The 17373-nt window shown below is 41.6% G+C and overlaps 1 pseudogene across 1 annotated transcript; it reads right to left on the bottom strand.

Annotated features, from left to right (window-relative positions):
• Positions 1 to 5374: 5374 nt before the first annotated feature.
• On the bottom strand, positions 5375 to 7484 carry LOC110284713 (annotated as a pseudogene). The gene has a single exon (XR_002376978.1). The product of XR_002376978.1 is annotated as a polyadenylate-binding protein 1 pseudogene (transcript).
• Between the last annotated feature and the right edge of the window lie 9889 nt (positions 7485 to 17373).

The following is a 17373-nucleotide window of genomic DNA, read 5'->3' as shown; positions in this document are numbered from 1 at the left end:
TTTCTCAGTGTTGCACACATGCACAACTCTGGGTCCTGATGCTCCCATATTCCAGCTTGGTGCTTTTTCTACATCACTGTTTCAGGTCACTTGCCACAGTAGGGAGTTCAAGAGATCATTGTTTTAAATTGTTTCAAACTGGGAGAGACAAAGACACCCTTTCCAGAGAATCTTTGAGATCAAGACTATTTTTATAATGCTGTGATACTATTGGTTTTTCTTCACTATTCCCTAACTTCTATGTGTTGGAGTCTTCCAGAAACTATGATATATGTGCTTGCAACACACTATTTCAGAAGCAAATATAAAATCTCCCCTATTTTCTACTAATATATGTATCAAATAAAAATTTGAACAATTAATTCTAGGAATAGTATATTTGCTTAGTATGCACAGACCTTGGGTTCCATCTCTATAATAGTAGTAGTAGTAGTAGTAGTAGTAATAATAATAATAATAATAATAATAAAGCTGAAAAGTGTAAAGCAATACCAAATTTGTTATTCCTTATGATTTGTTCTTAAAATATTGTTAAAATACTACTTATATTGGCAATGTCTGCTGTGATTTTTAAGATGAATTATTATACAAAGTTTTTAAATTTTTTTCCATGAGTTTCTTAGTGATGACTGTCTATCAAAAACTATGTGTAAATGAAAGCCCTTGGAGTCCTCCATAATTTAAGAGTTTGCAAGCAAAGGCTTGGCAATACATTTCAGTGTCATCTTAGCACTGTGTTTTCTGGGCTGCTGCTATGCCTCAGTCATTTCTGGCACACTCTGAGTCTTCATGAAGGAGAAGGAGCTAATACCTATCTCAGAGATGCCTGTTAATCCCTTCCTTCCAGATGTGGGCAGTGCTTAGCAGTGTCATTCACAGAGTATGCCAGTAAGCTGCTGGGTCTCTCTCCAGAGTGAAATGCTAAGAAGCAGCCTCTTTTGATCATTATAACTGTTGATCTTCTAAACAGAAAGAGGAAATCAAGGGTCAGCCGTCATCTCTGATCTGATGGTTCATGTTTGTGAGATGACACAGGATATCAGAAATTATGATTTTTCTGCCTGCCAATTATTTCAACCTGCCTTTTCAAATACCAGTTTTCTGAAAAAAAAAGTTTGTCCAAATCCGAATGATGTTCTGAATTTTGTAGACTTTCATTTCCCTTGTGAGAAGCACTTTCCGTAACTCATTGTGCAAACTCTACCAAGCATTCCAAAGAAGAAATGTATGCATGTCCAGTTATCACATTCCCAAACAGCAGAAATGAATGCCTATCACGTTAAACAAATGTTCCAACTGCTCTACAGATGAGACTGTGTGGCTCATTTTTTTATGGATATCATTTATAATAGTAAGGCCAAAATTGCAAGCACTTGGTGAGCATTTAGATTCTGGTGTTGATGGACTTTAAGGAACATGCCACCATATTCTCTCTGCATATGCCCCGCACCCATCCCAAGACCAGAGAGCTGCCTTCTGTGCCTTAAAACACAAGGAGCTGAGGCTCCCAGATGCTCTGTCATCCAGGTGTTGAGACAGAGATGGAACCTGGGTCATGCTCAACATCCTCTTCTTAGCCAGTATGCTCTGTTAGGCTCTCAAAGTCAAGGTCAAATTGAGGAAAGAAATTCTCCAAAACAGATTTGAATTAGTAGGGATGTGGAAAGCTATGTTATTCTAGCTTCAGGGCCCTTTCAAAAAGAAAGCCAAGAAATGCAACCCACACATGCAATGAGAAAAGAGACACTTTTTTTTTTTTAACTTTCGCCTTGGCCCTTCACTCATATCTGGCAGTGTACATCAGTAGCTGGTACTACCTGGGGCTATTGTAATATGTCTGACCACTCTGACTGAGTTTGAGATTAATCATGTCCGAAATATCTTTGTTTGCCTGTTAGGCCTATCCTTCCTTTGGCTTTAAAATGTCACAACTCTTCCCAGAGTGTGGGAGAGGATAGGAAAGCGGGTGCTCCAGATGTGTCAACAACAGGTGCAGCATCCTCTGGAACACTGGAAAAGGAGTGATAGGATTTCCCTTGGGCTATGCTCCAGGTGTTCTGGTAGGGGATGTGGCCAAAGTCCCTTGTCACTTATCAGCCTCTAACCAGGTGCTCTAGGCAGGAGTCACCTTGCAAATCTGCCCCTTAGCAACCTTCTGATTCCTGATAAAAATTTGGCTCGCCACCACCTCGAGATAGCCTGGGATCGTAGCATAGACAAGGCTTTTCTGTAGGCTTGCATCTTAGCTCATTAGATTGGATTTTGTAAACTGTTTCCTAGCAATAGTGTGAGGGAATTCAATGGGCTACTAAGATGTGTCTGACCAGAACAGCTTGTTTGTCGCTCGGGAAGCTAATATAACAGACGGGAAACAGACCTTTGTCGTTCTGAGCCTGAGTACTTAATTCTGTCCACCCTAAGTCAGTTCCAGAAACAGACACCAATGAAAGTTCACAAATCTAGACATTGTCCGCAAATGACCAAGTGGGGAGTTCTGTGCTCTGCAGCCTTCTCTGCTCAGCATCTCTTGCCTTCTCGAACAGTCTAGTTGAGGAAGACAATCCACCCACCAGAGTACACTATATACAAGAGAACTATCTACCCAGCATTTTTTTGTAAAACAGTAATACCTGTGAGGGTCTTTCTGGAATTCTGATTTCTAGGCAAATTTAAATAGCCCCATTTATTCTTGTAACTTTTAAAATATTTAAATCCTCAATTAAAGGCAGTTTGCTCCTCCAGTGGGTTGTAAGATAAGAGCTGAATTCTTATCACTTTTAGTTAGCATGTAAGAATGTAAATAACAGCAACAATTAGAGGATGCTGTTTCCCATAGATACAGCAATGTCTCCAGCCAGCTCCCCTAAAAGGTGAGTGCTTCTGAGATGTGTGCATTATCCCCATCTTGCATGCAGTTGGAAGAGCAGCCCCCCCAGCTGATGAGCACCAGAGGCTATGCATTTAGCCATTGTTACTGTAATGGGGCCAGATACTTGTAGACTGAACGAATATCTTTTGCGTTTGTGTTTAGCCTCCTCCCTACCCACTTGCTCTCAGCATCTCTCCTCCCTGAGTCAGAGTTGTCTACGTTCTCCTCTAAAATCACTGGCTGCCTTGAAGGAACCATGCTTATGTTCACCTCTGAGGTTGTCAATTACTTTCAGCTTCAGCAGTTGATGTGGGGTCATTATTTTATACTCAAAAACGCATCTCAGTTCTAAAATATGCCAGTCATTTCTCTACTAGCACCCAAGTCCAACCCCATGATACCTGGGGACAGTTCTGGTCTTTTGACTATTTTTGCTAGGAACCAGATCCTAGACCCCTTTCCTAGCCAGGATTCTTATATTTTTTAAATCTAGTTTGGGTTTTGTTTTGATGAGTAGCATTTTTTCAATATGTGGTTGCGAATTTCAAGTCTGTTTAAGTCTTAGTTAATGACAAAACATTTCTTGAGTCCAGAGGACAACTTTGGAGATAAACTTGGGAGACAGTAAGGCCACTGTGGAGTGATAAGACAGTATAGGCAAAGGCAGAAAGACCCAGTGAAATGGTAAACAGGATCTCATTGGCAGATCAATGTCTCAGGGACAGCCAGGGGCTAGTTGGATGTCTTCTTTTTAAAAAGGAGTCACCTTGCAAATCTGCCCCTTAGCAACCTTCAGTGAAAACACCACTCTCATTTTAAAACAGTATCCTGAAGAATAATGTCTGAGTATCATCTGTATATGGACGTTTCAGCATTAAAAGATAAGTGAGGAAGGCTCTCCAAAGCAGAATGGTAGCTATTGTATACTGAGCACCCACTATGGCCCAGAAAAGAAGCCAGTTTGATATTTCATTGTATCATAACAGGATTGCTATGAGGTACAACAGAGTCGCCTTCTGATACACAGCTAATATCCTGTTACTATGTTCTATGACCTTAGTAGGGTTTCAAGCAAGAGTATCAGAAGACAGACCCTTGGAAAACACCCACAAAGTCCAGGGTTTCTTGGGAAATGCAAAATGGAAAGTCAGCAGTTCAGGGGAATGCCTTGCCTTCATCCCTTCATTTCCTGACATTCTTGCTTCACTTGGACTCTCTCTCTCTTTCTCTCTCTCTCTCCCTCTCTCTCTCCCTCTNTCTCTCTCTCTCTCTCTCTCTCTCTCTCTCTCTCTCTCTCTCTCTCTCTCTCACACACACACACACACACACACACACAATTACTCTCCCTACCTCCCTCCCTCTTTTCTTTCCTTCTTCTCTGCCTCTACTCCCATAAAGAGCCTCTAGCCTAGATCCTCAGCTCACCCTATTTCTTTGGATCTTTGCATATACTACACCTGGGTGATTTCTTCTACAGCAACCATTTTGCTGTTGTTTGTCCCCAGCAACAGTGTTGGTTCCAGGCAAATGGTGACTGAGTTAGTGGATTGGTGAATGTGTATATGAACATGGTTTTATTCGTGTATCTCCAGCCAGTTCTAAACAGCTTCTATATCTGTGATCTGCTACTCAAAACTGTTCTTTTTCTTGTGTTTTCTTAACCTCATTTAAAAATCCTCCCTATGCCTGCCATTTAAGCATCTGTTCCAGCCTCACTGCTGGCTGGATAAAAAGAGAGGGGTTCTTCTGTCCCTTCCTCCTCCCACCAGTGGAACTTAAAGAGGTAGAGGGATCTAGGCTATGTCTTCCTGTGTCTTTATCTCCTGTTGTCTCAGTTTCCATGATCGGATTTTCTACCTAACAGGAGGCAAGCCTGGGGCCCTGGGGGAGGGGTAGTCAGAAAAATCACTGGGTGGCATTCCTTGAAAGATTGCATGCTGTTTTAAGACCATTTCCAGCCAACTTGGGACCTTATACCATCAGGGTGCAAATTAACTCTCCCCCACCCTAATGCATATTATTTGGCACAAGACTAAGTCATCTAGTTGTTCTTTATTCTAATATATAATTTAATATAGAGTAATACAAAGAAAATGATAGAGCACATTATCCCTACCTAAATAATATCTGATATTTTTTCCACTGTGTGAGTTCTTATTAAAGCAAGAATTTTATAATTCAAATGTTTCCTTGCTCAGTTATCAATTCTGCTATTAGAACTAATATTTTGAGCTATTCAACAATATAGAATTACAAAATTAAAAGGATGCTCTAGATGCTTCTACTTGCTGAAAATGCTTTTCCTGGGGTCTACAAAACATTGGTTTGTAGATTCTCCTATTTCTGTTGGGAGGTTGCTGTTTTTAAATCAGGCTAGGCTTAAGATACCATACCTGACATTGGCTCAGTACATAAAGTTCAAAGTTTCCTTTCCTTTTTTATTTATTTTATATTTTACTATTTTTTTAAATAATATTTTTTCAATGTTTAGATTTTTTTTTCTTCTGCAAAGTGTGAGTTTCTTTTTTGAGGTCTCTGATCAGTTTAAACAGTTGGGACACCAGAGGTACTGCCAACAGCTTTCTGGGCAGCCTCTTTAACTTGGTGGGCTTGGAGTATGGCCACAGCTTCCTCAGCCCTAGAACACCGAGACTCTGGAGATTCAAGCATACGAAGTGGTTCCGAGTTATCAATCTCCAGCAACATGCCCGTGATTTTACCAGCCAGAGTCGGGTGCATGGCTTGGATGAGAGGGAATAGCCTTTCACCCAGCATTTGCTTCGGCTCTTGAGGAGCAGTTACTAACATGGAAGCAGTCCAAGGTTCCTGACCCTGTACGCGAACAGCGGGCTGTTGCGCCAGCTGGGCATTAAGATGTTGCTGGGAGTTCTGGACTCCTGCGGCATACTTGCACTGTGGAATCGAGTGAACTGGAGTCTCTGTAGCTGAAGAGGCTGGGGCAGGACGCTGACCTGTTATCTGTGCTGGTGTGTTAGTAATGCGATGTGCTGTCATGACTTGAACGTGTGAAGAACTTGGTCTTACAGTAGTCAACGATGATCTAGGAGCAGCTGGGTGGACAGCACCAGGCACATTGGGGAATGGATGAGGCCGGGAACCCTGACCAATCCAACGAGCACTTGGCCTTGGTTGAGCAATTTGGCTAGGGCAGCATGGAACGCAGTTCTGAGTCTGTGGGACAGCGGCTACGGAGTAACTGGAAGATGCTGGTTGGTAGGGGTTGATAACAGGGTTCGGCCCAGATCGTACACTTGCCATTCTTTGAATATATTGGTTAGTGAGGTGAGCCTGACGTTCTTCTTTGCGCTGGGCTAAAGCTACATAAAGTGGTTTCGTGGCCACAATTCTCCCATTCATTTCTGAAACAGCTTTTGTGGCTTCTTCCGGGGAGGAGAAACACACAAAACCGAATCCTTTACTGCGACCACCCTCTGTCATAACCTTTGTACTGGTGATTGTTCCAAATGGAGAAAATTCTTTCTGGAGACGTTCATCATCAATACCATCATCAAGATTTTTCACATAAAGGTTAATGCCCTGGTATCTGATGCTCTTATCTTGCGTCACCTGTTCAAATTTGCGCTTAAGTTCTATGTGACGGTCCACTTTTTTCTGAGCTCGACCAACATAAATGTGTTTTCCATTGAGTTCTTTTCCATTCATCTCATCCACCGCTTTCTGTGCATCTTCGTGCCTTTCAAAGCTGACGAACCCGAATCCTTTCGATTTCCCACCTTCATCGGTCATGACTTTCACACTTAAGACCTGTCCAAACCTGCCAAAGAGGCCATTCAGGGTCTCGTCATCCATGCGGTCCCCAAAGTTCTTGATGTAAACGTTGGTAAACTCCTTGGACCCCGTTCCAAGCTCGGCTTCTCGTTCTTTCTGAGACTTAAACCGTCCAACAAACACTTTGCGGTCATTCAGAAGCATCCCGTTCATTTTCTCAATGGCTCTTTCTGCTGCCTCCTCTGTCTCAAAATGTACAAATCCGTGGCCCTTGGAGCCATTCTCATCGCTAACCACCTTGCAGGAAAGGATATTGCCAAAAGCAGAGAATGTATCATACAGTGCTTTATTATCAATGGTCTTGTTCAAATTTTTAATGAACACATTGCCTACTCCACTCCTGCGAAGTGATGGATCACGCTGAGACCACATGATGCGGACCGGCTTGCCCTTGATGACATCAAAATTCATGGTGTCCAAAGCTCGCTCTGCATCAGCAGGCTGCTCAAAGTTCACAGAAGCATAACCCAGGGATCGGCGTGTGATCACGTCCCTGTATACCCGGATGGAAAGGATGGGCCCGGCAGAGCTAAACTTCTCATAGAGCATCGCCTCGGTCACGTCAGGGTGCAGGTCCCCCACATAGAGCGAGGCCATGGGACAGCCTGGGTCGCTAGAATTCATCTGGGCACTGCAGCCCGTGGGGCCTCAGGCCCCCACCTTCCTTCGAGAAGAGCAGGGCCAGCGCTGGGCTGGGGCGGAGGCAAGGGCAGAACGGGCAAGCGCAGAGGATCAAAACCAAGGGGATGAGAACCTCCCCAACGGCTGGCCACAGAGCCCCAGGACCACAGAGCCCGCGCTGGGCGCATGCGCGGTACAAGATGCATGCTGCCTTGGGAGCGAGGCTGGCTGGTCAGAGAGCAAGGACTGTCTGCTTGAAGGTCTGGGCCAGTGGGGTCTCTTCTGGACCCTGCTAGGAGAGGATGGACAGGTGGAGCTCAGATGTTTCACCTCATTATTTTTATAAAAGAAGAACATAAAGTTGAAAGTCAACCTCAGGGGAAACACTGAATTTTTTTTTAAGTCTTTGTAGAATTAAGAAAAATTTATTTTTATTTTTGCCTTTTTGCGTGTGTGTATTGAGGCTTATTTTTAAAGACAGTTTCTCAATATGTAATCCAGGGTGTCCTGGAACTCACCATATAGACCAAACCATCCTTGAACTCATGGTGATCTGCCTGCCTTAACTGCTAAGAGCTGGAGATATTTTTAGATAATGAATGTGTGTTCCAAAGCCAAAGGGCAATCTGTAGTCTCAGCACTAAGCATCAGGGAGAAAGGGATACTTTCTGTATTTTTTTTTAAAATAAAATGTTTATTGAACCATAATGTTTCTATTTTCATTTTTTTTTCCTAGCATGGGCTTAGAGCAATGTATTGTCCAAGAGCATCCTTTGTTAGGAGACAGATGCAATTCATTTTGACTGTTGCTGGTAAAGACAGATTGGAGACCGGGAGGTAGATCACTTGAATCTGTAAAGCACCCTGGTAAATGTCACTTGGACTGATTCTGGTTTCCCAAAAAGATAGCGAATCACCACCAACTGTGCTGATTGTGTCACAGAGACACAAGTAATTTAATAGCCCGAATCAATCACCATACATAAATGAGAGGTCATCAAGGTAACTAATCAGGTAAATGCATTTGCCGAGGCTAGCCTAACAACTTGAGTTCAGTCCCTAGAACCAACTGCTGAAAGGGAGAAACAACTCCTAAAAGTTATCCTCTAATCCCCCCATATAAACTGTGGCACACACACACAGACACGCACACTCACACACACACACATCATAAATACAGCTACATTAATACTAAAAAAAAAATCTTTAGAGAATTACAGATTAGTTGATCGCCTCATGGTCCCTGTGGATCAGAGACTAACAGACTGGAAAGAAGGATAAGAGACAACCAAAGTGATGGAGCTTCATGGAGTTGGTGCCTGGGTTGGACTCTGCTGATGATCCAGACCTCCAGACCTCCTGGGCAGCAGGTTGTTGGCAGGATCAGTTCTTTGCAACATGGCCTCATTTTCCTACTAGACAGCAACAGGAGGCCTCCCTGAGTTCTCTGCCCTCTGTGCAGGCAGAGCAAGCATAATAGCTGCTTCTTCAAACCCAGCAAAGGAAAATTCCCTTACTAGACCGGCATTACAACTACTGGGATTGTCATCAGAAATATCCTGTAATGTATATACTGGAACCTATCCCATTAATTAGAAGCAAGCCAAGGTCGCATCCACCTTGAACAGTGGGATTGTACAGACATGAACCAAAGAAAGGAAGAGAGTCCTGAGGCCACCTCAAAGTGGCCTCAAAGCTATGAGGACACAGATGTATAGGGTCAACAGGAGTAGCATTAGTAGATAACCTGAATGACATAAATTCAGTTTGATAGAAGCATCTTTGATGAAAAGAAAATAGTTATTTTTAAAAATAAAACAGATTTACTCACAGTTTGAACAAACCAGGTAGGGAAAGAAGCTAACTTATCGCCATATTCAAGAGAAAGTCTTGAGAATCTATAGAAAACGACAACGTGGACCAGAAGATAGGAAAGAAACTATCTGTTCGCTTAGGCCGTGCGTTCTAAGGGAAAGATAGATGAACTGTGGGAAAAGCAGTTACATTTTTTTAAAAATACCTCATGGACTATCACTTTGCCAAATACTACAATCCCTTCTTTGACCAAAGCTTTACTTTAATCTCAAAGATATACATGTCACTGGTCCTGCTACCTCGAACATCTAGAGTCCCAGAGGATGGAGATTAAGTCACTTTTAATTAAGTCCCTTCATATAAAATCATTCCGTGGCGTTTTCCTCAGCACTGTTGTGTTTGGCTATTTAGCATAACTCTAATGAGGGTGTTAGCAAATTGTACAGATACACTAGTTAGGTTCAAGCCATTTAAACATTAAGGGGGAAAAAATCAATTTCCTGCCCCTGAGTCTTTCCTTTTAATTAGAGCTAGCAGAGTTGCAGCATAACACACTTATTTTTAATAATGTTGCTCTTGGGGCATGTTTATTCGTTCTGTTATCCTTAATGGGGTACATTTTACAGATGTTAAGATGACGTTTCAGGAAGCCTTGAAGGGACAATGGGAGGTTGCAGTTTGACAACAAAGCAGCTCACAGCTTTGAGGCCTGTGGGTGGCGGTTGGGTTGTTGAGGTATAAGATCCTGGGCGCTGGGTAACTATAGGGCTGCCTGTGTTTGTGTTCTCGCCTGGCTCTCCTTTATGATCAGCTTTCCCAAATGCTTATTGTGCTTATTGCATCATTTGTTTTCATCTTCAAGAGTGTTTTAGAAGCTGCAGGATGGTTATAGAGCCATTACAGTTTCTAGCTATAATGGTTATTACTGCCTGTGGAAATTATACGGAGAGGAACAAAAGAGTAAATACAAGTCTCTCTTCTGCACCCTTTTCCTGTATGTGCATTTTCATTCACTGTACTAGGGATCCAGCCCGAGGGGATTGTCAAGGTCAAGTCCCACATCCCTGTCCCCACTCATTGTGATTTATAACCAGCACAGCTCTCAAGAAGGGCTCTATGAACTTTGAGATATAGGTGAGCCACCTCCAGTGGAAATTAAGGCTGACATATTTACTTTGAAGGGCAGAGTCAAGTTAATGACCTAACAAATTTCCTGACATTTTAATGTAGTTTTCTCATCTTTCACATGAAGTAACAGCCCAATTCTATACTCTGTCCAGAGGAAGCCAACACACTAAAAGCTTCAGCGTGGTACCTTCCAGGGGACTGGAAAAACAATCCACGTTAGGAAAATGGAATTAGTTCTAACTGTATTATTAAGTACTACAAATCACTCTCTTGGGCCCAGTATGTTAAGCATTCACAATTATTTTCCAACATGATTATGTTTCCATTTCTAATATCACACACAATGTGAGAGAAGTCTTATTATTAAAAACCATGGTTTTCATAATGCACACACACACACATGCACACACACACACACACACACACATGCCCACGCACACACTCAAAACCAAACCAAACCAAAAAAAAAAAAAAAACATAAGCAGTAGCACATCGAACACCTCGTAGGCTATTTTGTGCATGTAGCATACTCATTGTTATTAACTATCCACCTGTTCCTATTTTCTGGTATTGCCATTTTCTGTTGATTTAGCATCTAATCCATGAGAAGGATTAAGGCAGATACAGTGGAGAAGAAAAGAAATCCTCCATTTTCTCTAAAAAGGTTCCAATCTGCATCATTCTATGACATCACCCTTCTTAAATCCTCCCCCAGAGGACTCCAACTACCCAAGGAATGGGATTAAACTTCTAGTCAGAGGCCCAAGGCAATACAGGTCACTGCTGTGTGCTCAGATGATAGCTATAGGAAAAAAAAACTGGTCTCAAAAAGCTTATGCCAGCTTACCAATAATAACCACAGAGGAGAAGGCAAATCCAGGGTGGAACCCTGGTCTCCTAAATCCTGAGTCTTCTTTCATTTTCCTGAACTTTGCATATAGAATCATTTAACCAACCAACTTGTGAAAAAAAAATGGTAGGGTCACTCAAAAATGCACACGTTGGGAATGCAGGCCCATCATAACCTCAGCTTCAAGCTACTAGATTCAATAGAAAAAGAGCTAAAGCCTGATCTTGGCTCTGCTATGAGCTTCATGACCTTGAACAGGTCACTTCATCTCACCTTCTTTAGGTACAACGTGATGAGAGTTGAGTCACAACTTGAAGACACTGGTTTCCTAAATGGGGATATAAGATGTTATAGGAGCTCTCCAGTGCATTTAGAAGTTATAATGGTTAATCTCCATCACCAACTTGATGCTGTATAGAATCACTTGGAAAATTGGCAGACCAGCAGTCCTCTGGGGACATCTGTGGGAGATTATAGTGATTAGATTGAGGTGAGAAGAACTGCCTGCTATGGGCAGTACCATTCTCTAAGCTGGGAACCTGGACTATATAAGAATAGAAAGACTTGAGGACAAGAATTCATCATTATCTGCTTCCAGGCTGTGGACACACTGTGAGCAGATCCCTCCAGCTCCTATAGCCATTGCCTCTCCACTGGATGTACTGTACCTTGGTATCATGTTTTTGTTAGAGAGTCTCATCACAGGGATAGAAAAATAAGAGAGATGTCCAAGCACAGGAGACTCTGTGTACAGAAACCCTTTAGTGGAGCCATTTTAACTTGCCTGACCTTGTAGCACTTAGTCGTGTCCCACAGAGCTCATGTTCTCTGGAAATAACTTGGAAAATGATTTTTCCAAATTCTCTTTTAGCTTTAAAACTTGGTAGTTGACATTTTCACTGATGAGTGTTCTATACCTTCAATCCATGTGTTGTTCCCTTTTAATTGTGACTTTCCATCCTCCTCAGGAACTGAGCGTGGTGGGTGGCAAATAAATGCCATTGATGGATTTACTTGCCTCTTAAGGTTAATGTATTCTAAACAGGGCTTATTTAATGTGTTTGGCAAAATGTAGCCTAACACACAAGAGTTCTGGGTTGGGAAGCCATGTGCTCCCACCAGGGAACTAGGAGAAAACCACCAACTCTTCCCAGAGCCAGCCAGAAAGATGCCAGATGACATTACAGTACTATTTGTCTATGGGAGTCTCATTTTAATAAGAAAACAAAAGACAGATTCTGTCTCTGGTTAGCAGACTTCAGATTTAGCCATCTCCTGGGTCTGTTCTGCAGAGTCAAAGCATTTGGTGTTGGGTGCCACTGAGTAGTCATTCTGTTGTGACAACCATGTTTTTATCCTCTCCCTAGTAGTTTACAAGATACATTTCCTTTGCCAGATTCTCCCAGAGGAAAACATCCTTCTTTTCATCCCTAGAATGGCACTCCATGTCTTCTTCAAGAGTAACTACCAAACAGCACCCTCATGACTTGAACAAGATTGTAAAAGTGTCAGAGAACTTTTCGGGAACCAGTTTTACACACTGTTATCTCTAGTAACAGTAATTATCAACAGTATAAAAACATCGAAAAGCTGACAGTTGTTTTTAACAAAGTACATTAATATAGCATTGCTTCCATCATTTAACACTATGTATGCCTAAGTGGTTTAATATTTTAATTAACCTTTTACAGTATACTAAGAAGCATAGATATATATGAAACCTTATGAGTCATTTAATTCTACTTAATTCTCTATATTTGTCTTCTTTTTAAATTAATATTTAAATGAGCATACAATGTAGTATATTTCATTGTGACATTTTCTTTTTTTTATTATTGGGTATTATTTCATTTACATTTCCAATGCTATCCCAAAAGTCCCCCACACCCTCCCACACCCACTCCCCGACCCACCCACCTACTCCTACCTCTTGGCCCTGGCATTTCCCTGTACTGAGGCATATAAAGTCTGCAAGACCAATGGGCCTCTCTTTCCACTGATGGCCAACCAGGGCTGATGATGGCAGCTAGAGACATGAGTTCCGGGGGCAGGGGGGGGGGCGGGAATACTGGTTAGTTCATATTGTTGTTCCACCTATAGGGTTGCAGATCCCTTTAGCTGCTTGGGTACTTTCTCTAGCTCCTCCATTGGGGGCCCTGTGATCCATCCAATAGCTGACTATGAGCATCCACTTATGTGTTTGCTAGGCCCCAGCATAGTCTCACAAGAGACAGCTATATCAGGGTCCTTTCAGCAAAATCTTGCTAGTGTATGCAATGCTGTCAGTGTTTGGAGGCTGATTATGGGATGGATCCCCAGGTATGGCAGCCTCTAGATGGTCCATCCTTTCTTCACAGCTCCAAAAACTCTGTCTCTGTAGCTTCCATGGGTGCCTTGCTCCCAATTCCAAGAAGGGGCAAACTATCCACACCTTGGTCTTCGTTCTTCCTGAGCTTCATGTGTTTCGAAAATTGTATCTTATATCTTGGGTATTCTAAGTTTCTGGGTTAATATCCACTTATCAGTGAGTACATATCATGTGAGTTCTTTTGTGACTGAGTTACCTCACTCAGGATGATGCNCTCCAGGTNCATCCATTTGCCTNGGAATTTCATAAATTCATTNTTTTTAATAGCTGAGTAGTACTCCATTGTGTAAATGTACCACATTTTCTGTATCCATTCCTCTGTTGAGGGGCATCTGGGTTCTTTCCAGCTTCTGGCTATTATAAGGCTGCTATGAACATAGTGGAGCATGTGTCCTTCTTACTGGTTGGAACATCTTCTGGATATATGCCCAGGAGAGGTATTGCAGGATCCTCCGGTATTACTATGTCCAATTTTTTTGAGGAACCGCCAGACTGATTTCCAGAGTGGTTGTACAAGCTTGCTCATTGTGACATTTTCACACATACTATTATACTACTTTCCTTTATTTCCTCCCTCACTACCCTTTCTTATCCCCACTCATTTCCCCCAGCTGATTCCTTTTCACACAGCCCGTCTTCCTTCTGCTTTCATATTATGTCTTCTACTGCCCTCTCTATTTCCCACTTCCCCTATGCAATCTTCCTCTATCCCTCTCATATTCCTCTTTCTAGTCTGTGATCTATATATGAATATGCATATGTCTATACATGCACACACACACACACACACACACACACACATACTTACTCACATACCTTATTTTACCATTGGGAACCATGCAGCATAAACATGAATATGCAAGCATCTCTGACATACATTGACTTAGAGTCCTTTTAGGCATATTTCCAAGTGGTATAGCTAGGTTGTATGGCAGTTCTCTTTAAGGTTTTTGAGGACCCTTCATACTCATTCCATGATGACTGTACATGGTTACATTTGCCCTTGACTGTGTAGGATTCCTCACTCTCCATCTCTTCCCCAGCATTTGTTGTCTACAGAGTCCTGCTTGGCCATGTGGAAGGAATGGTGTAACTATGACATGGCTTCCTGCCCCTGGAACAGAGTCAGCAGGGCGTGGACCTCCACAAGTGTTAAAGGGTGATGGGCATGTGCCTTGATTGTATATATGTAATCTTCACATTCCTCCTTCAAGAAATATTCTCCCTGTCAAGGTTATTGGGAAATATTCTCCCTGCCAAGGTTATCAGGGAATGTCCTCTCTACCAAGGTTAATGACTCCATGATAATCAGAGACAGCATGAGTCCGGGAGTCAAGATTGTATCTAATGTCTCAGGAAAATGGTGAACCCTGAGACCTTCAGGACAGCCCTTAAGGCTGTGGGAAGGAACACTGAAAACATGAGTTCAAAATATATAATAGTTTCTCAACTATGCAAAATATAAGGGCAATATTGAATTATATAATGGACCTAGAAGAGCAGAGGCAGATGCCCTCCCTGTGAACCAGCTTCTCAGAAAGGTACTAAGGCAGACAGATACAAAGGCAGGCAGATTCTTGAGTTCAAGATCAGCCAGGTTAGGCCCAGGCCTGGTGGGAATAGTGATCTCAGAGCAAGATCACACCCAGCTAGCTTATTCTTTGTATTTACAAAGACAGGAAGATCTCTGAATTCATTTGCAATGTTAAAAGAAAAATGAAAAAGGAAGGAGCTTATTGGCTCTTTCTAAGGATGAAGGGGCTAGGGTCCTGTAATGCTGATTCATGGGATAATCAAAAGGGAACCTGGAGTAAATGACTGAATTGATCTGTAGATAAAAGACTGGGCATTTGTCCTGCATGAGATGACTAACAGACAGCAATAGCAGTTCCATTTTAGAAATTTTTCTTGTAAGAGCTGAGCTGTCTGCAGATCTCTCTGGAGAATGAACATTACTCTTTTAGAATATTTTCTACCAGGATTTCTGGTCTTGGTCGGAAAATCCATGAACTATCGAGAGAGCTTTTATAATTTTTTTCTAACAAGAGAGAGTGATCCGAAGCAGACTCCCCACAGAGAGGTGTTTAGGGAGCCATTTTGATCAGACTACAAGACTGTCAGCTTGTACCCACAATTTGACTTTGAGTTGTTCTTTTTACGTCTCCCAAACACCCCTTCCTCAGAACTACTCTCCAAGAGGAGGCTGATCCTTAGCAGTTGTCATGGTTTCTTGAGGATAGTCAATTTGAGTGGGATGAGTTGTAATCTCAAAGCTGATTTAATTTCTCTTCCCATGATGGCAAAGACCATTGAATAATCCTTCAAGTATTTATTTGTATTTTTCTTCTTTTGAGTACCATCTATTCAATTCATTAGTGCACATTTACCAGTTGATGAGTCTGGGGTTTAGAGGTTCACCTTTTGAGGTTATTCATACATCCAAAGTGTTACTCCCCTTTCTAATGTTTAATTGGGAAAGTTTTTCCCATTGTGTAGGCTGGCTTTTTGATGCCATAGATTCATGTTTGTCAAACCTTGGGATTACTTCCTGTGTTATTGGAGTTCTGTTTGGAAAGTACTTGACTGTGCCTGGTTCCTGAGATGTTCTGCCTGTATTTTCCTCCAGCAGCTTCATATTTTTCACATTTTGCATTCAGGTCTTTGATTCATTTTTTCAGTTGATTTTTGTGCAGAGGAAGAGATAAGGAACTAGCTTCATTCTATAACTGGAAACCACTTTATATTCAAGAGAGCAACTTTTCTCTCATGTATATTTTTCAGAGATTTGCCAAAAATTAGGTAGTTGTAACTGTGGTTTATATCTGGGTCCTCTAGATAATTCCTTTGATCTACATGTTTGTTATTATGTCAGTTCCTTCCTGTTTTGTTACTATGACTGCTAATATAATTAGAGATCAATGCCACCCCCTGTATTTTAAAAATGTTTTTCTTGCAGGATATAATGGTATACTTCGTAAGTCCCACTATTCAGGAGGCAGAGGCCACCAGATCTCTGTGGAATTGAGATTTAGCCTGTCTTCATAGAAAGTCCCAGGACATCCAGGGCAACATAGACCCTGTCTTAAAAAATAATCCAAAAAGCTCTTTCTTTTAACTTGGTGTTTAAAAAATTAATAATGACCCAGTGTGATAAAAGGGTATTCTATGATTTCACACATACTTAAAGTACAAGTAAATGGCCAGAAAAGGCCTTTACTTCGGGCCATGCCAAATATCAAGTGTTATGTGATAGTCGATAACTAAAATCTGTAATGTACCTTTTTTGTTAGTGGTTTGGTTTGGTTTTGAAATCTGTATCAATCCTATTTTTTCTTATGTGTAATAAAGTACAAATTTCCTACATGTTGTTTTAATGGTAAAACATGAAATGGTTCATACAACTCATACCTAATACATGTCATCTAATAAGCAGATAAGTAATTACATCATGGAGACTCACTTCATTTGACAAAAAGGCTTGGGTGAATTGGCTCAATGACATCATTTTTCCTGCAACTCTCTCAATTCCAATCCTGTTTTTGTGTGCTTGCTTCCTATGAAACATTCTAAAGATCTCATTCACGGACACTGATGTTCATCTGAATGTTACTATCTGTCTAGAAAAAAAAAAAAAAACACTTTCTAAATGTGTCATCAGTCCAAATTAGCACTTCCCAATTTGAATTGTTGGGTTTTTTTTCTTCCATGGCAAAACTCCAAAGGCAGCTAAGGGCATGTGTACGTACAACTGAGGTCAGTTTCTCAAGTCGTGTTGTGTTGACTGTGTGGGGAAAGATGGATGACTCAAGAACATCAGTGTTCTGCTAGGAAGGAATCTTATTAAGAATATGGCAAGTGCTCCTTCAAATTGAATGTGTATACAGATCATCCAGAGATTTGCTCATATGCAAG

The sequence above is a fragment of the Mus caroli genome, chromosome 18, assembly GCF_900094665.2.
Source record: "Mus caroli chromosome 18, CAROLI_EIJ_v1.1, whole genome shotgun sequence".
NCBI lineage: Eukaryota > Metazoa > Chordata > Mammalia > Rodentia > Muridae > Mus > Mus caroli.
Note: the sequence above shows the minus strand (reverse complement) of the source record. Positions and strands in the feature narration are given on the sequence as shown.